This window comes from Pongo pygmaeus, chromosome 17 (genome assembly GCF_028885625.2).
Source record: "Pongo pygmaeus isolate AG05252 chromosome 17, NHGRI_mPonPyg2-v2.0_pri, whole genome shotgun sequence".
Taxonomy (NCBI): domain Eukaryota; kingdom Metazoa; phylum Chordata; class Mammalia; order Primates; family Hominidae; genus Pongo; species Pongo pygmaeus.
The window spans coordinates 11765901-11788193 of NC_072390.2; positions in this window are offsets into that span (position 1 = coordinate 11765901).

Below are 22293 nucleotides of genomic sequence, written 5' to 3' on the forward strand. Positions count from 1 at the left end.
CACTCCACTACATTCCATTCGACTATATTCCATTCCATTTCATTCCATTCCATTCCACGCCATTCTACTCCACTCTATTCCATTCTATTCCACTCCATTCCACTCGATTCCAGTCCTCTCCTCTCCACTCCACTCCAATACATTCCGTTACACTGCACTCCATTCAACTCCAATCCATTCCATTGCACTCCATTCCACTCCACTACATTCCATTCTTCTCCATTCCATTGCACTCTATTCCATCCCATTCAAATCCACTCCATTGCATTCCATTCCACTCCATTCCATTCTAGCCCACTCCATTCCATTCCATTCCACTCCTTTCCATTCCACTCCACTCCAATCAACTCCACTCCACTCCAATCCACTCCACTACATTCCATTCCATTCTATCCACTCCACTCCATTCCACTCCATTTCACTCCATTCCATTGCATTCCATTACACTCCACTCCACTCTATTACACTCTACTCCTTTTCACTCCATTCCTCTCTTCTCCTCTCCATTCGACTCCACTCTATTCCACTCCACTCTGCTCCATTCCATTGAATTCCACTCCACTCCCTTCCATTGCATTTCACTCTACTCCACTCCATTCAAATTCATTCCACTCCATTTCACTCCACCCCACTCCATTCCGTTCCATTCCATTCCAGTCCATTCCAGACCATTCCACTGCATTCCTCTACACTCCACTAAATTGCACTCCATTCCACTCTACTCCATGCAATTCCGTTCCATGTCTCTGCATAACATTCCATTAAACTCCATTTCATCCATTCTGTTCCAGGCCATTCCATTCCATTCCACTCCACTCTAGTCCACTCCACTTAACTCCATTGAATTCCACTCCATTCCATTCCTCTCCATTCCATTCAAATCCACTCCATTCCTCTCCACTCCATTCCATTCTTCTCCCCTGCACTCCACTCCAATCCTTTCCTCTCCGTTCCGCTCCACTCCACCCCATTCCACCCCACATCACTCCATTGCCTTCCTTTCCATTCCACTCCATTCCACTCCACTCCACACCATTCCATGCTATTGCATTCCATTCCATGCCATTCCATTCCATTCCACTCCATTCCATTCCAACCCACTCCATTCCATTCCATTACACTCCATTACACTTACTTCCATTCCATTCCATTCCATTAAATTCCACTCCATTACACTCCATTCAACTCCACTCCAATCCATTCCACTCCATTCTCCTCCATTCCAATCCATTCCATTCCATTCCAATCCACTCCACTCCATTCCCCTCCATTCCAATCCATTCCTTTCCACTCCAATCCACTCCACTCCATTCCATTTTATTGAACTGCACTCCATTCCACTCCATTCAAATCAACTACATTCCCCTGCACTTCATTCCACTCCACTCCATTCAACTCCACTGCATTCCATTGCATTCCATTCCACTGCATTCCATTTCATTCCATTCCACTCCAATCCATTCTACTCTACTCCATTCCTGTCCACTCCAATCCATTCCACTCCACTCTATTCGAATCCACTCAATTCCAATACAGTCCACTTCACTACATTCCATTCCACTCCACTACATTCCACTCCACTCCACTACAGTGCATTCCATTCCACTGCACTCCACTCCTCTCCACTCCACTACTTTCCACTCCTTTGCATTCCACTCCATTCCATTCTACTCCATTCCATTATATTCCAATTCACTACACTACACTCAACTCCACTCCATTCCATTCCACTCTACTCCACTCCATTCTGTTCAATTCCACTGCATTCCACTTCATTACATTCCACTCCATTCCACTCCTTTCCACTACATTCCAGTCCAGGACACTCCACTCCACTCCATTCCATTACATTTCACTGAACTCCACTCCACTCCATTTTTTGCACTCCGTTCTACTCCACTCCTTTCCGTCACACACATTGCCATTCCATTCCATTGCATTGCACTGCAGTCCACTCCAGTCCTTTCCACTCCACTACACTCCACTCCATTCAATTCCACTCCACTCCACTCCATTCCATTCCAGTCCACTCCATTGCATTCCATTCCATTCTGCTGCACTACACTCCACTCCAATCCATTCACCTCCATTCCATTGCACTCCACTCCACTTCACTACTTTCCTTTCCACTCCATTCCATTCCACTCAACTCCATTCCATTCCATTCCACTCTACTCAACACTACTCAAGTCCATTCTACTCCATTCCATTCCATTCCACTCCACTCCACTGCATTCCATTCCATTCCACTCCTCTCCAATCTGATCCAGTCCATTCCACACCATTCCGCTCTATGCCACTCCACTCCATTCGAATACATTACATTACATTCCACTCCATTACACTCCAATCAATTCCACTTCAGTCCATTCCACTCCAGTCCACTCCATTCCATTCCATTGCACTCCAATCCACTCCACTCCATTCCATTCCACTCCATTATTTTCCATTCCACTCCATTACACACCACTCCACTCCATTCCATTCCACTCCACTCCACTCCATTCCACTCCACTACCCTCCATTCCATTCTGTTGTATTCCAATCCACTCAATTCCCATGTATTCCAATACATTCCACTCCACTCCACTACATTCCATTCCATTCTATTCCACTCCTTTCCATTCCATTCTATTCCACTCCTTTCCATTCCATTACACTGCACTCTACTGCATTCCATTTCACTCTATTCCTTTCCACAGCACTCTACTCCATCCACCGCTCTCCATTTCTTGACACTCCATTCCATTCCACTCCTATCCACTCCACTCCAGTACATTCCACTCCACTCCATTCCACTCCATCCTGCTCCACTCTGCTCCATTCCACTCCATTCCATTCCACTCCACTCCACTCCATTTCACTCAACTCCTTTTCACTCCATTCCATTCTACTCCTCTCCATGAGACTACACTCTATTCCACTCCACTCCATGCCATTCCATTCCATTGCATCCCGCTTCATTTCCCTCCTTTCCATTCCATTCCACTCCATTCCACTCCACTCCACTACATTCCATTTCTTTCCAGTCCTTTCCAGTCCACTCCACTCCACTTCGCTTTGATCCACTACCTTCCATGACCTTACATTAGGTTCCACTCCATTCCATTCAATTCCACTCGATTCCATTCCATTCCACTCTACTCCTTTCCATTCCACTGCACTCCATTCCTGTCCATTCCACTGCATTCCACTCCACTCCACTCCATTCCACTCCATTCTCGTCCATTCCACTCCATTCCATTCACTTCATTCCATTCCAATACTCTCCACTCCACTCTACTCCATTCGTTTCCACTCCATTCCACTCCTCTCCACTCCATTCCATTACACTGCATTCCATTCCTCTCCATTCAGCTCAACTCCACTCCATTCCACTCCACTCTATTCCACTCCACTCCCTTGCACTGCGCTCCATATCACTCCACTCCACATCACTCCACTCCCTTCCTTTCATCTCCCCTCCACTCCACTCCAATCCATTCCACTACATTCCACTCTGTTCCCGTCTGTTACATTACATTCCATTCCATTCTACTCCACTCCAATCCACTCCGTTACATTCCAATCCATTCCATTCCTCTCCAGTCCTCTCAAATCCAGTCCATTCCTCTGAACTCCATTCCATTTCATTCCACTCAACTGCACTCAACAACACTCCACTCCATTCCCTTCATCTCCCCTCCACTCCACTCCAATCCATTCCACTCCATTCCACTCCAATCCACACCATTCTGCTCCACTTCACTCCATTCCATTCCACTCCATTCCAGTACATTTCTCTCCACTCCACTCCATTCCATTCCATTCCATTCCTCTCCATTCCATTCCACTCTGCTCTATTCCAGGCCACTCCAATCCATTCTACTTCACTCTGCTCCACTTCTCTCAACTCCATTCCGTTCCACTCCATTCCATTCCTTTCCACTCCCCTCCATTGCATTCCATTCAACTGCACAACTCTCCATTCCACTTGACTCCACTCCATTCCACTCCTTTCCATTACACTCCAATCCATTCAATTCCACTCCGCACCACTCGTCTCGACTCCATTCCTTTGCACTCCATTCCACTCCACTACACTCTATTCCGTTGCACTCCACTCCTTTACATTCCACTCCACTCCATTCCACTCCAGTCCATTCCATTTCACTACACTCCATTCCATGCCATTCAATTCCACTTCATTCCACTCCATTACATTCCACTCCATTCCATTTCATTCCAGTCCACTCCACTACACACCACTCCATTCCATTGCATTTCACTGTGCTCCACTCCACTCTACTACGATCCATTGCACTCCATTCCACTCCACTAAATTCCATTACACTCATTTCCATTCACTTCCATTACACTCCAATCCATTCCATTCCACTGCATTCCATTCCACTCCATTCCATTCAACTCAACTCTACTCCACTCCACCCCTCTCCATTCCATTACACTCCATTCCGTTCCACTACAATCCACTCCACTCCACTCCTTTCCACTAAACTCCATTCCACTCCATTCCAATCTACTCCGCTTCATTCCATTCCATTCCACTCCACTCCACTGCATTCCAATCCATTCCACTCCTTTCGACCCATTCCACTCCATTCAATTCCATGACAATCCATTCCACTGCATTCCATCTCATTCCACTTCACTCCATTCCATTCAACTCCATTCCAGTCCATTCCACTCCTTTCCACTCCTTTTGAGTCCACTCCATTCCATTCCACTCCATTCCATTCAACTCAACTCTTCTCCACTCCACCTCTGTCCATTCCATTACACTCCATTCCACTTCACTCAACTACACTCCACCTCCCTCAACTCCATTCCATTCTATTCCATTCCACTCCATTCCATTCCATTCCATTCCATTCCACCGCACTCCACTCCACTCCATTCCATTGCACTCCACTCCACTCCAGTCCAGTCCATTCCACTTCATTCCACTCCGCTACACTCCATTCCATTCCATTCCACTCCTCAACATTCCACTAGAGTCCATTCCACACCATTCAACTACTCTCTAATCCACTACGTTGCATTCCTCTCCATTCCACTCCACTCCATTCCACTCCAGTCGACTCCATTTCCATTCCACTCCATTCAATTATATTCCACTTTGGTCTACTCAACTGCATTCAACTCCACTCCATTCTTACCCATTCCACTCCATTCCACCCCTCTCCACTCCATTCCACTCCACTCCACCTCATTCCACTCCAGTGCACTCTATTCCATTCCATTACATTACACTCCTTTCCACTCCACTCCACTGTATTCCGTTCTATTCCATTCCATTCCATTCCATTCCACTCCATTCCTTTCCATTCCACTGCACTCCACTCCATTCCATTCCTCCCCACTCTCCTCCACTCCATCCTTCTCCACTTCATTGTACTCCATTCCATTCCACTACAAACCACCCCACTCCACTGCATTCCACTCCACTCCATTCGACTCCATTCCACTCCACTAGGCTCCATTCCACTCCATTCCATTCAACTCCACTCTACTCTTCTCCAATCTACTCCACTCCATTCCACTCCACTCTAATCCTCTCGTCTCCACTCCATTCCATTCTACTCCATTCCATTCCACTCTACTCCACCTCACTCCATTCTTCTCGACACCTTTCCACTCTATTCCACTCTACTCCTCTCCATTCCACTCCACACTATTCCACTCCACTCCACTCTATGCCATTCCCTTCTACTGCACTCCATTCAATTCCCTTCCACTGCATCCCTTTCCATTTCATTCCACTCCACTACAATCCAATCTACTCCATTCCATTCCTTTCCATTCTACTCCTCTCCAATCCATTCCATTCCATTCCATTGCATTGCATTCCACTCCACTTCACTCAATTGCACTCCATTCCACTCCATTCCACTGCACTCTACTCCATTCAATTCTATTCCATTCCAGAGAATTCCATTCCATTCCACTCTGCTCCATTCCATTACACTCCAATCCGCTCCACTCCATTCCATTGCATTCCATCCAACTCCATTCCTCGCCCCTCCACCTCATTCAAATCCAATCCACTCCAATCCTTTCCATTCCATTCCACTCCACTCCATTGCACTCCACTCCATTCCACTCCATTCTACTCCATTCAATTGCCTTCCATTCCATTCCACTCCATTTCACTACACTCCATTCCATTCGAATCCACTCCACTGCATTCCACTCCACTTCACTGCACTCAACTCCATTCTATTCCATTCCATTCCATTCCATTCCATTCCTCTCAACTCCATTCCATTCAACTCCACTCCATTCCATTCCATTCCCTTCGACTGCCCTCCATTCCACTGCATTCCACTCCACTCAACTCCTCTCCACTACGATCCATTCCATTCCATTCCTCACAACTCCACTGAATTTCAATACATTCCTCTCCATTCATTGCCATTCCAATCCACTCCACTCCATTCCATTCTATTACACTCCATTCCATTCCATTCCACTCCATTCCAGTCCATTCCACTTCACTTCACTCTTTTGAATTACACTCCACTCCATTCCACTCCACTCCACTCTATTTCACTCAAATCCATTCCATTCCATTAAATTCCACTCCACTCCATTCCATTAAATTCCACTCCACTCCATTCCACTCCAGTCCACTCATTTCCATTCCATTCCGTTCCACTTCACTCCACTCCAGTCCTCTCCATTCCAATCCATTCCATTGCACTCCATTCTACACCACTCCATTCCTCTCCGTTCCACGCCATTCCTATCCAATCCATTCCACTTCACTGCATTCCATTCCATTCAACTCCACTCCAATCCACTCAAGTCTATTCCACTCAATTCCACTCCACTCCACTGAATTCCATTACATTCCAATCCTCTACAATTCACTCCAGTGCATTCCACACCATTCCACTCTTCTCTAATCCACTTCATTCCATTCCACTCCCTTGCATTCCACTCAATTCCACTCCACTCTACTCCATTCCAGTCCACTCCATTTCATTCCATTCCCCTCCACTCCACTACATTCAACTCCACTCCATTCTTACTCATTCCACTCCATTCCACACCACTCCTCTCCATTCCATTCTGTTCCACTCCACTCCGCTCCATTTGGCTCCATTCCATTCAACCCCACTCTACTCCTCTATAATCTACTCCACTCCATTCCACTCCTGTCTACACCACTCGACTCAGATCCATTCCATTCCACTCCATTCCATTCTATTCCACTCTATTCCACTCCACTCCATTCTTCTCGACTCCTTTCCACTCCGTTCCATTCTACTCCTCTCCATTCCACTCCACACTATTCCATTCCACTCTGTTACTTTCCATTCCATTGCATTCCACTCCACTCCACTCCACTCCATGCCATTCCATTCCACTGCACTCCATTGCATTCCATTCCACTGCATCCCATTCCATTTCATTCCACTGCACTACACTCAAATCCACTCCATTCCATTCCAATCCATTCCACTCCTCTCAATTCCATTCCTTTCCTCTCCATTACATTCCACTCCACTCCACTCCATTTCACTCCACTCCATTCCATTTCATTCTATTCCTTTCCACTCCATTGCATTCCATTCCACTCTACTCCATTCCATTACCCTCCAATCCACTCCACTCCATTCCATTGCATTACTTCCAACTCCATTCCTCGCCACTCCACTTCATTCAACTTCACTCCACTCCAATCCATTCCATTCCACTCCACTCCATTGCACTCCCCTCCATTTCACTCCATTCCACTCCGCTCCATTACGTTGCATTCCTTTCCACTCAATTTCATTACATTCCACTCCATTCCAGTCCACTGCATTCCTCTCCGCTTCACTGCACTCAACTTCATTCCATTCCATTCCATTCCTCTCCACTCCATTCCATTCCACTCCACTCCATTCATTTCCATTCCCTTCCACTGCACTCCACTCCACTCCATTCCACTGCACTCCGATCCATTCCGTTACATTCCATTCCACACCACTCCAATACATTCCAATCCATTACTCTCCATTCATTGCTATTCCAATCCACTCCACTCCATTCCATTCTACTCCACTCCATTCCATTCCATTCCACTCCATTCCAGTCCATTCCACTCCACTTCACTACTTTCCAGTCCACTCAACTCATTTCCACTCCATTCTTCTTCACTCAACTCCATTCCATTCCATTCCATTACACTCCACTGCATTCAACTCCAGTCCACTCCATTCCATTCCTTTCCATTCCACTGCACTACGTTCAACTCCTTTCCATTCCAATCCATTTCATTGCTCTCCACTCCATACCACCCCTTTCCGCTCCTTTCCTCTCCATTCCTATCCAGTCCATTCCACTTCACTCCATTCCTTTCAATTCAACTCCAATCCACTACACTCCGGTCGAATCCACTCCATTCCACTGTACTCCACTGCTTTACATTCCATTCCACTCCTCTACACTCCATTCCAGTCCATTCCACACCATTCCACTCCACTCAAATCTACTTCACAGAACTCCAATCCACTGCATTCCACTACAGTCCGTTCCATTCCATACCATTCCACTCCACTCCACTCCATTCCATTCCACTACATTCCAGTTCATTCCATTCCCCTCCACTCCATTCCTCTCCACTCCACGCCATTCCATTCCATTCCATTCCACACCACTGCACTCCATTCCACTCCACACCACTACATTACATTCAACTCCACTCGACTGCATTCCAATCCACTGCACACCATTCCATTCCGTTCCATTACAATCCACTCATTTCCATTGCATTCCACCCATTCCATTCCAATTCATTCCACTCCATTCCATTCCTTTCCATTCCACTCCACTCCTCTCCTCTCCATTCCAGTGCACTTTATTCCACTGCACTACAATCCATTCAACTCCATTCCACTCCTTTCCCTTCCATTCCATTCCATTCCACTCCATTCCTTTCCATTCCATTCCACTCCATTCCATTCCATTCCACTCCCTTCCAATTCACTACCCTCAAATCCACTCCATTCCCTTCCATTCAATTCCACTCAGCTCCATTCAATTCCATTCCATTCAATTCCACTCCACTCTATACCATTCCACTCCATTCCACTCCTCTCCTCACTACTCCACTCCACTCCATTCCATTCCACTCCATTCCATTAAACTCTTTTCCACTCCTGTCCACAATAGTCCACTACATTCCATTACATCCGATTGCGTTCCACTCCATTCTACTCCTCTCCACTCCAATGCACTCCACTGCACTCCATTCCACCACACTCCAATACATTCCATTCTATTTCACTCCACTCCTCTCCTTTCCACTCCACTCCCTTGCACTCCACTCCACTCTTTTCCACTCCACTCCATTCAATTCCGTTCCATTCCTTTCCCCTCCACTCAACTCCATTCCATTCCTTTCCACTCCATTCCTTTATATTCCACTCCATTCTGTCCATTCTAGTCCATTCCACTTCCCTCAATCCCACTCCATTCCACTCCATTTGACTCCATTCTATTCCACTCCATTCCACTCCTCTCTATTCCGTTCTATTCCACTCAACTCCACTCCACTCCATGCAATTCCGTTCCATTCATTTCCTCTTCATTCTACTCCACTCCAGGTCATTCCACTCCATTCCTTTCACCACCAGTCTACTCCACTCCAGTCTATTCCACTCCACTCCATTCCAATCTTTTCCATTCCACTGCACTCCATTCCATTTCATTCAATTCCATTCCACTTCACTCCATTACATTCCACTCCACTCCACTCCTTTCCAATCCATTCCATTCCATTCCATTCCAATGCATTCAATTCACTTCCACTCCACCCCTGTCCACTAAAATCCATTTCACTCAACTCTACTCCTCTCCACTCCACTCCACTACACTCCATACCATTCCATTCCACTGCACTTCATTCCATTCCATTCCATTCCACTACATCCCTTTCCATTCCATTCCAATCCACTACACTCAAATACACTTCATTCCATTCCCTTACATTCCAGTCCTCTCCATTCCATTCCATTCCTTTCCATTCCATTGCACTCCTCTCCACTCCATTCCACTCCAATCCACACCAATGCACTCCACTCCAGTGCATTCCATTCTATTCCATTCCACTCCATTCGATTCCATTCCACTCTACTCCATTCTATTCCACCCCAATCCACTCCATTCCATTCCATTACATTCCATCCAACTCCATTCCTCGCCACTCCATCCTTTCAACTCCACTCCACTCCAATCCATTCCATTCCATTTTCCACCACTCCATTGCACTGCACTCCATTCCACTCCATTCCATTCCTTTCCATTGCAATCCATTCCAATCCATTCCATTCCATTCCATTGCAATCCATTCCATTCCACTACATTCCATTGCATTCCACTCCGTTCTAACCAACTCCACTGCATCTCACTCCACTTCACTGCACCCCACTCCACTTCACTGCACTCAACTCCAATCCATTACATTCCTTTCCTCTCCACTCCGTTCCATTCCACTACACTCCATTCCATTCCATTCCCTTCCACTGCACTCCACTTCACTCCATTCTACTCCACTCCATTCCACTCAACTCCATTCCATTCCAATCCATTCCGCTCCTTTACAGTACATTCCACTCCATTCCACTACACTCCACTGCACTCCACTCCATTCCATTCCACTCTACTCCATTCCTTTCCATTCCATTCCACTCCATTTCTCTCCATTCCATTCCACTCCATTCCACTCCATTCCTCTCCATTCCAGTCCTCTAAACTCCACTCCATTCCTTTCCATTGCACTGAACACCACTCCACTCCCTTCCACTCCAAACCATTCTGCCCCATTCCATTCCACTCCACTCCACTCCATTCCATTCCAATCCATTCCATTCCACTCCATTCCACTCAATTACACTCCATTCCACTCCACTCCGTTCCATTCCACTCCACTCCACTCCATTCCACTACACTGCATTCCATTCCATTCCACTCCATTCCGTTCCGTTCCACGCCATTCCAGTCCATTCCACTCCACTCCAATGCATTCCATTCCATTCCATTCCATTCCAGGCCATTACAGCCCATTCCAGCCCATTCCACTCCATTCGACTTGACTATCCTCCATTACACTCCATTCGCCACCATTCCACTGCATTCCATTCCATTACATTCAACTCCACCCAATTCCAGTCCATTACCGTCCACTGTGCGGCACTCCATTCCCAACCACTCCCTTCACTCTACTGCTTTACAATCAACTCCATTCCACTCCATTCCATTCAACTCCATTCCATTCCTCTCCATTTCACTCCACTCCACTCGATTCCACTCCACTGAATTCCACTCCATTCCATTTCATTCCAATCCTCTCCACTCCATTCCACTAAATTGCATTCATCTCCTCTGTGCTCCAATCCATTCCATTCCACTTCACTCCATTACAATCCACTCAATTCCATTCCATCCATTCCATTTCACTCCACTTCACTCCATTCCACTCCACTGCACTCCTTTCCCCTACACTCCACTCCAGTGCATTCCATTCCGTTCCATTCCATTCCATTTCATTCCATTCTCTTCCACCCCATTTCATTCCACTCTACTCCATTCCACTTGAATCCAGCCACTCCAATACATTCCATTCCATTCCATTCCACTCCATTCCCATACTCTCCACTCCATGCCATTCCACTCTACTTCTAACCTCTCCACTCCACTCCACTCCACTCCAGTCAACTCCATTCTATTACAAACCACTCCATGCCACTCATCTCCATTCCATTCCTCTCCATTAAACCCTATTCAATTCCTTTCCACTGCACTCCATTCCATTCCACTCCATTCAATTCTTATCCATTCCCCTCCACTCCACTCCATTCCACTCCACCCATTTCCATTCCATTCCACTGCACTCCACTCCACTCCATTCCACTACACCCCACTCCATTCCATTCCATTCCATCTCACTCAATTCCACTACACTCCACTTTATTCCACTCAAATCCACTCCACTCCATTCCACTCCACCCCAATGCATTCCATTACATTCCATTCCAATCCATTCTATTCCATTCCACTCCATTCTATTCCATTCCAGTCTACTCCATTCTACTCCATTCCATTCCACTCCACCCCATTCCATTCCATTCCATTAAAGTCCATTCCACTACATTCCATTGCATTCCACTACACTCCACTCCATTCCATTTCATTACATTCCACTCCATTCCATTGCACTCCACTCTACTCCATTCCATTCCATTCCACTCCACTCCTTTCCATTCCACTCCTCTCCATCCCAGTACACTTCACTACATTCCACTCCACTCCACTCCATTCCACTCAACTCCCTTCCATTTTATACCTTTCCGCTCCACACTATTCCATTCCTCTACACTCCGTTCCATTCCATTCCATTCCATTCCTTTCCATTACACTGTACTCCACTGAACCCCCCTCCAATAAATTCCATTCCATTCCACTCCATTCCACTCCACTCCATTCCTTTCCATTCCACTCCAATCCACTCCACTACACTCCACTTCACTCAATCCCACTCCACTCCACTCCATTCCACTCCACACAACTCCATTCCACTGCATTCCACAACACTGCATTCCACTGCATTCCACTCCACTCCATTGCATACCACTACACTCCACTGTACTCCACTCCATTCCTTTCCAATTCATTCCATTCCATTCCACTCCATTCCATTCCATTCCACTCCATTATACTCCATTCCGTTCCACTCTCTTCCACTCCATTCCTCTCCCCTCCTCTCCATTCCACTCCAATCCACTCCATTCCATTCAATTCCATTCCATTCCACTGCACTCCTCTCCACTCCACTCCATTCCATTCCATTCCATTCCATTACAGTCTATTCCACTCAGTTGCCCTCTATTCCCCTCCGCTCCATGCAACACCATCCTACCCCATTCCATTCCTTTCCATTCAATTCCAGACCGTTACTCACCGTTCCCCTCCATTCCAACACACTCCAATCCATTCCATTCCATTCCACTCAATTCCATTCCATTCTATTCAATTCCATTCCATTCCACTCCACTCCACTCCATTCCATTCCATTACACTACACTGCAGTCCATTCGACTCCACTCCATTCCATTCCATTCCATTCCATTCCAATCCCTTCCATTCCTTTCCGCTCTACTTCACTCTATTCCCCACCACTCCTCTCCACTCCTTTCGACTACAATCTATTTCTCTTCACTCCATTCCATTGCACTCAACTCCAAACTACTCCTCTCCACTCCTTTTAATTCTACTCCATTCCATTCTATTCCACTCCACTCCACTTTATTCCACTCCACTCCACTACATTCCATTCCACTCCATTCAATTCCATCTAACTCCACTCCACAGTGTTCCACTCCACTCCATTCCACACCACTCCACTCCATTCCATTCCACTCCATTCCACTACATTAAACTCTACTTCATTCAATGCCACTCTGCTCCATTCCTTTCCACTCCACTCCACTCCACTCTAATCCATTCCACTCCATTACACTCAACTCTAATCCATTCCATTCCATTACACTACAGTCCACTCCACTCCATTCCACTCCTTTCCAGTGCATTCCACTCCATTCCTGTAAATTATTCTTCACTCCACTCCATTCTATTCCTTTCTGCTACACTCCATTCCATCCGATTCCAATCGATTCCACTCCATTCCTTTCCATTCCACTCCACTCCACTCCATTTAATGCCACTCTATTCCATTAAACTCCATTCCACTCCACTGCATTCCATTCCATTCCATTCCACTCCACTTTACTCCACTAGACTCCAATAAATTCTGTGTATTTCTTGTCCATTCCTTTCCACTCCCTTCCACTCCACTGCATTCCATTCCATTCTACTCCACTCCACTCCATTCCACTCCAATCCATTCCACTCCGCTCCACTCCAATCCATTCCATTCCACTCCACTCCACTCCAATCCATTCCATTCCACTCCACTCCATGTCAATCCATTCCAGTCCATTCCACTCCTCTCCATTCCTATCCATTCCACTCCATTCCACTTTTCTCCATTCCAATCCATTCCACTCCATACCACTCTTCTCCATTCCATTCCATTCCCTTTCATTCCATTCCATTCCATTCCATTCCTTTCCTCTGCATTCCATGCCATTCCACTCCACTCCAGTCCATTCCATTCCACTCCACTCCATTCCATTCCATTCCATTCCATTCTAATCCATTCTATTCCTCTACACTCCATTCCAGTCCACTCCATTCCACTCCTTTCCATTCCATTCCATTCCACTAAAATCCATTCCATTCCATTTCACTTCACTCAACTGCATTGCACTCCACTCCATTCCACTCCATTCTGCTCCATTCCATTCAACTCCACTCCTTTCCATTCCATTCCTCTCTACTCCGTTACATTCCAATCCACTCCATTCCACTACACTACAATCCTTTCCATTACATTCAATTCCATTCCAATCCATTCCATTCCAGATGACTCCATTGCATTTCACTCCACTGAACTCCATTCCAAATCTCTCCACTCAGTTCCATTCCACTCCACTCCATTCCTTTCAATTCCATTCACCTGCTCTCCACTCCACTCCACTTCATTCCACTCTTTTCCACTTCTTTCCATTAGTCTCCACTCCATTCCATTCCACTCCATTCCATTCCTCTCCATTTCAATCCACTCCACTCCATTCCAGTCCAATCCATTCTATTACGTTCAATTTCAATCCACTCCACTCCACTCCATTCCATTCCACTCCAATGCATTCCACTCCACTCCATTACACTCCAATCCACTCCATTCCATTTCATTCCCTTCCTTTCCACTCCACTCCTTTCCATTCCATTCCACTCCACTCCACTACATTCTATTCCACCCCACTCCACTCCAATCCGTTCCACACTACTCCGTTCTGTTTCTTTGTACTCCACTCCTCTCCACTTCTTTCTGTTCCACTCCATTACACTCTAACTCAATTCCTATCCACCCCACTCCACTCCAGTCTTTTCCATTGCAACCTATTCCATTCCTCTCCATTCCACTCCACTCCAATCCATTCCACTCCACTCCACTACATGCCAGTCCACTCCACTCCTTTCCACTCCCCTCAACTCCACTCAACTACATTCCATTCCACTCCACTCCTTTCCATTCCGCTCCTGTACATTCCATTCCAGTCCATTAGATTCCACTGCACTCCACTCCACTCCACTCTACTCCTTTCCATTTCTCTCCACACGATTCCACTCCATTCTATTCCATTCCACTTCCCTCCACTCCATTCCACTCCTCTCCATTCCACTCCATTCCACTCCATTCCTTTCCATTCCATTACACTCCACTCCACTCCATTCGAATCCTTTCCACTCCATTGCACTCCATTCCACTCCATTCCATTCCATTGCATTCCATTCCATTCCAAATGCACTCGATTCCATTCCACACCATTCCACTCCATTCCAGTCAATTTGAGACAACTCCACTCCATTCTTTTCCATTCCATTCCCTTATACTTCACTGTACTCCATTCGATTCCAATCCCTTCCACTCCACTCCATTCCATTCCACTCCACTTCTGTCCACCCCGTTCCATCTTTTCCACTCCATTCCATTCCACTTCATTCCACTCCACTCTACTCCTTTCCACTCCACTCCATTCTACTCCACTGCTTTCCATTCCACTCCATTCCATTCCTTTCCACTCCACTCCATTCCTTTCCACTCCATTCCACTCCATTCCATGCCATTCTATTTCATTACAATCCATTCAATTTTCTTCAAATCCATGCCATTCCATTCCACTCCTCTCCAGTCCATTCTACATCAGTCCACTCCACTCCATTTCATTCCATTCCATTCTATTCCATTCCATGCCACTCCATTCCACACCATTCCATTACAATTCATTCCACTCCTTTCCACTCCACTCCACTGAATTCCAGTCCACGCCACTCCATCCCATGCCATTTCATTCCATTCCAATCTGTTCCATTTCATTCCACTCCATTCCATTCCATTCCACTCCATTCCACTCTATTACATTCCACTCCATTCCACTCTAGTCTATTCCATTCCTCTCATCTCCACCTAATTCTATTCCATTCCACTTAACTCCACCCCACTCTATTCCATTCCACTCCATTCCATGCCTCTACATTACACTCCATTCCATTCCATTCGAGTCCACTCCATTCCATTCCACTCCATTTCATTCCACTTCATTCCACTGAACTCCACTCCAATCTATTCTATTCCACTCCAGTGCACTCCAATCCACTTCTTTACACTCCACTCCATTCCAATCCACTCCATTCCATTCCATTTCATTCCATTCCTTTCCCCTCCACTCAACTCGATTCCACTCCAGTACAATCCATTCCACTCCACTCCACTACATTTGATTCCATTGCATTCCATTCCATTCCATTCCATTCCATTCTTGTACATTCCACTCACGTCCACACTAATCCATTTGACTCCACTCCATTCGACTCCACTACATTCCATTCTACTCCATTCTATTACATTCCATTCCATTCTACTTCATTCCATTCCACTCCACTGGATTAAATTCCAATCCACTCCATTCCACTCTAGTACACTCCTCTCCACTCCCCTCCTTTCCATTCCACTCGACTCCATTACACTCCTTTCCATTCCACTGCACTCCATTCCACACAACTCCATGCCAATCCTTTCCATTCCACTCCATAACACTCCATTCCTTTCCGTTCCATTCCACACCTCTCCTCTCCACTCCATTCCATTGCACTCCATTCCAAACCACTCCATTTAATTCCACTCTATTCCTCTCCATTCCATTCCATTTCATTACATTCTATTCCAATCCACCCCACTCCATTCCATTTAACTCCACTCCACTCCATTCCAATCCATTGCACTCTACTCCATTCCGTTGCATTCCATTCCACTCCATTCCTCTCCACGCCATTCCACGCCATTCCACTGCATTCCAATGCACTCCAGTCCACTCCACTCCACTCGGCTCCTTTCCATTCCATTCCACTGCACTCCACTCCATTCCATTCAAATTCATTCCACTCTACGCCATACCATTCCACTCCACTCCACTCCATTCCATTTATCTCCACTCCATTCCATTCCACTCCTTTCCACTCCTCTCCATTCCTTTCCAATCCTCCATTCCATTCCACTACACTCCACTCCCCTATATTCCACTCCACTTCCTTCCACTCTGTTCCCCTCCATTCCATTCCATTCTATACCACTACACTACACTCCTTTCCAATCCATTCACTACATTCCACTTCTCTCCACTTCATTGCATTCCATTCCATTCCACTTCACTCCACTCCATTCCATTACAATCATTTCACTCCACTGCATTCCATTCCACTCCACTCCACTCCACTACACTCCATTCCGTTTAATTCCACTACATTCCATTCCACTCCGTTCCACTCCACATCACTGTTTTCCACTGCATTCCATTCCATTCCACTCCACTCCATTCCATTCCATTCCAATCCATTCCACTCCACTCCACTCCATTCCAATCTATTCCACTCCAACGAACAGCTCTCCTGTTGATTCCTTTCCATTCCATTCCGTCCCACTCCTTTCCACTCCACTACACTGTATTCCACCCCACTCCACTCCATTCCATGTCATTCCATTCCATTCTCATCCATTCAATTTCATACCACTCCATTGCATAGCGTTCGACTCCATTCCAGTCCATTCCACTCCACTCCACTCCATTCCATTTCATTCCATTGCATTACATTCCACTGCATTCCTGTCCATTCCACCCTATGCCACTCCACTCCACTCCATTCTCGTCCATTCCACTCCATTCCATTCCACTCCATTCCACCACACTCCATTCCATTCCATATTACTCCACTCCACTCCATTCCACTCCTCTCCAGTACACTCCTCTCCAATCCACTCCATTCCATTACATTCCACTCCTCTCCATTACATTCCATTACACTACACTCCATTCCACTCCTCTTCCCTCCAATCCACTCCATTCCATTCAATTCCACTCTACTCCATTCCTTTCTCCTCCATTCAACTCCATTCCATTCCACTCCATTCCAATCCACTCCATTCCATTCCATTATACTCCACCCCACTCCATTCCACTCCACTTCATTCCACGCCATTCCAGTCCACTCCACTCCAATCCACTCCATTCCTTTCCACTCCACTCCAATCCACTCCATTCCATTCCATTCCACTTCTCTCCATTACATTCCACTACACTCCACTCCATTCCACTCCACTTCATTCCACACCACACCATTCCGTTCCACTCTACTCCATTCCATTTCACTCCATTCCATTTCACTCCATTCCACTCCACTCCATTCCACTCCATTCCACTACATTCCTCTCTGTTCCACTATATTCTACTGCACTCCCCTTCACTCCATTCTTTTCCATTACATTCCACTCCACTCCATTCCATTCCACTCCACTCCACTCGAATCCACTCCCCTCCATTCCATTCCACTCCACTCCAATCCGCTCACTTCCACTCTACTCCACTCCATTTCACACCACTCATCTCCATTCCATTCAATTCCACTCCATTCCACTGCATTCCACTCCAATCCACTCTATTCCATTCCGTTCCACTCCACTCTATTCCAATCCATTACAGTCCATTCCACTGCACTCCACTCCATTCCATTCCATTCCATGACATTCCATTCCAGTCCTTTGTACTTCACTCCTCTACATTGTAACCAACTGTACTCCATTCCATGCCATTCCATTCAATTCCAGTCCATTCTATTTCATTCCACTCCATTCCATTAAACTCCATTCCAGTCCATTCCAGTCCATTCCGTTCCATTCCTTTCCATTTAATTCCATTCGATTCCACTACATTCCAGTCCAGTCCTCTACATTCTACTCCACTGCACTCCATTCAACCCCATTCCCCTAAATTCCACTCCATTCCTTTCCACTCCATTCCACTCCACTCCATTCCATTCCATTATACTCCACTCCATTCCATTGCACTGCATTCCACTCCACTCCTTTCCGTTCCGCTCCATTCTATTCCATTCCACTCAATTTCATTCAATTCCAGTCCACTTCATTCCATTCCACCCCAATCCACTCCATTCCTCACCATTCTACTCCACCACAACTCCACCCCACTCCTCTCCAATCCATTCCATTTCATACCACTCTACTCCACTTCATTCCAATCCATTCCACTCCATTCCAATCCACCCCACTCAATTCCTTTCCAATCCACTCCTATGCATTCCACTCCTCTGCATTCCACTCAACTCCTCTCCATTCCATGGCATTCCATTCCATTCCAATTTCTTCCGTTTCATTCTACTTCTTTCCATTACATTCCACTCCATTACAGTCCATTCCACTCCAGTCCACTCCATTCCATTCCATTCCAACCCATTACAGTCCATTCCTCTCCATTCCTCTCCACTCCATTCCTCTCGATTCACCTAAATCCCACTCCATTCTATTCCACTCCATTCCACTCTACTCCATTCCATTCCACTCCATTCCACTCCATTCCATTCCACTCCATTCCATTCCACTCCATTCCACTCCTCTCCACTCAATTCCAGTCCACTCCATTTAATTCCATTCCATTTCATTCCACTGCACTCCACACCACCCCACTCCATTCCATTCCACTCCATTCCAATGCATTCCACTGCATTCCAGTCCACTCCACTCCACTCCACTAAATTCCATTCCATTCCACAGCACTCCCCTCAATTCCATTCCTATCCATTCCACTCCACTACATTCCTTTCCACTCCACTCCACCCCACTCCATTCCACTTATTTCTACTCCATTCCACTGCACTCCACTCCACTCCATTGCATTGCTCTCCATTCCACTACACCCTTTTCCATAGCACACGATTCCATTCCATTACATTCCACCCCATTTCATTCCACTCAATTCCATTTCATTCCCCTCCACTCCACTTTACTCCATTCCAGCCCACACTACTCTATTCCATTCCATTACACTCCATTACACTCCACTCCATTCCAGTCCACTATACTCCAGTCCATTCCTTTACACTCCACTCCAGTCCACTCCACTCCACTATGTTCCATTCCATTCCCCTGCACTCCTCTGCCCTCTATTCCATTATAATCCATTACATTTCAGTCTATTCCATTAAAATCCACTGTACTCCTCCCGACTCCACTCCACTCTATTCTATTCCACTCCATTCCTTTTCACTTCATTCCAGACGCCCCATTCCATTCCAATCTACTCCACTCAATACCACTCCATTCCATTCCACTACACTCCAAAACATACTACTCCACTCCAATCCACCCGTCTCCTCTCCATTCCATTCCATTTCATTCCACTCCACTCTAGTACATTCCAATCCATTCCACTCCATTCCACTCCATCCCACTCCATTCCATTCCAATCCACTCCTATGCACTCCACTCTTCTCCATTCCACTCAACTCCACTCCATTCCATGCCATTCCATTCCATTCCAATCTATTCCATGTCATTCCACCCCTTTTCATTCCTTTCCATTCCATTCCCGTCCATTCCACTCCACTCCACTCCATTCCATTCCATTCCATTCCTTTCCATTCCATTCCTTCCCATTCCATTTCACTCCATTGCAGTCCAATCCACTCCATTCCACTCCACTCCACTCCATTCCACTGGATTCCCCTAAATTCCACTCCATGCTATCCCACTCCATTCCAGTCACTCCATTCCATTCAACTATACTCTACTCCAATCCACTCCATTCCATTGCACTCCTTTCCACTGCATTCCACTTTACTCCATTCCATTCCACTCCACTCCACTCCATTCCCTTCCACTCCATTCCATTCCTCTCCATTACACTCCACTGCACTCAATTCCAGTCCACTCTATTCCATTCCATTCCATTTCATTCCACTACACTCCACTCCACCCCATTCCACTCCAGTCCATTCCACTCAACTCTGCTCCATTCCATTCCATTCCATTCCACTCTACTCCACTCCATTCCACTCCATTCCTTTCCTTTCCACTCGATTCCATTCCATTCCTCTCCATTCCATTCCACTCCACACCATTCCATTCCATTCCACTCTTTTGCATTCCATTCCATTCCATTCCACTCCATTCCAATCCATTGCATTCCGCTGCATTCCATTCCACTCAATTCCCTTCCCCTCCTTTCCACCCAATTCCACTCCATTCCTGTCCACTCCAATCCACTCCACTCCATTCCATTCCATTCCACTGCACGCCACTCCATTCTTTTCCAATCAATTCCACTCCACTTCATTCCATTGCATTCCATCCACTCCATTCCATTCCGTTCCACTCCACTCCATTCCATTCCAATCCACTCCATTCCATTTCATTCCACTCCTCTCCGTTCCATTACACTACACTCCATTCCATTCTATTCCATTCCACTGCACTCCACTCCACGCCATTCCACTCTATTCCATTCCATTCCATTCCACTCTTATTCATTCCATCCCATTACGTTCCACTCCACTCCAATCCATTAGATTGCATTCCATTCCACTCCACTCCCTTCCATTCCACTGTATTCTCTTCCACTCCATTCCACTCCATTCTACTCCAGTCCACTCCAGTATATTCCACTCCACTCCACTACATTCCATTCACTTCCATTCCACTCCACTCAACTCCTTTCCAATCCATTCTACTCCTTTCTGCTCCAGTCTACACCTTTCCACTCCTCTCCACTCCACTCCACTCCACTCCACGCCGCTCCCCTCCACTCCATTCCATGACGTTCCATTCCATTACAATGCATTTCATTTCATTCCACTCCGTGCGATTCCATTCCACTCCATTACAGTCCATTCCACTCCATTACAGTCCATTCCACTCCACTCCACTCCACTCCATTCCCTTCCATTCTATTTCATTAAATTCCACTGTACTCCCCACCGTTCATTTCCATTCCATTCCATTCCACTGCTTTCCACTCCACTCCACTCCATTCTGCTCCACTTCTCTCCATTCCATTTCATTTCATTCCTTTCCAATCCATTCCATTTCATTCCACTCCATTCCACTCCATTTCATTCCACTCCATTTCATTCCCTTCCGTTCCATTCCATTATACTCCATTCTGCTTCACTCCTATCCATTCCACTCCATTTCACTCTACTCTATTCCATTCCACTCCAAACCACTCCACTCTATTCCATTCCACTCCATTCCATGCCTCTACATTCCACTCCAATCCACTCCATTCCAGTCCACTCCATTCCATTGCATTTCATTCCATTCCAATCCACTCCACT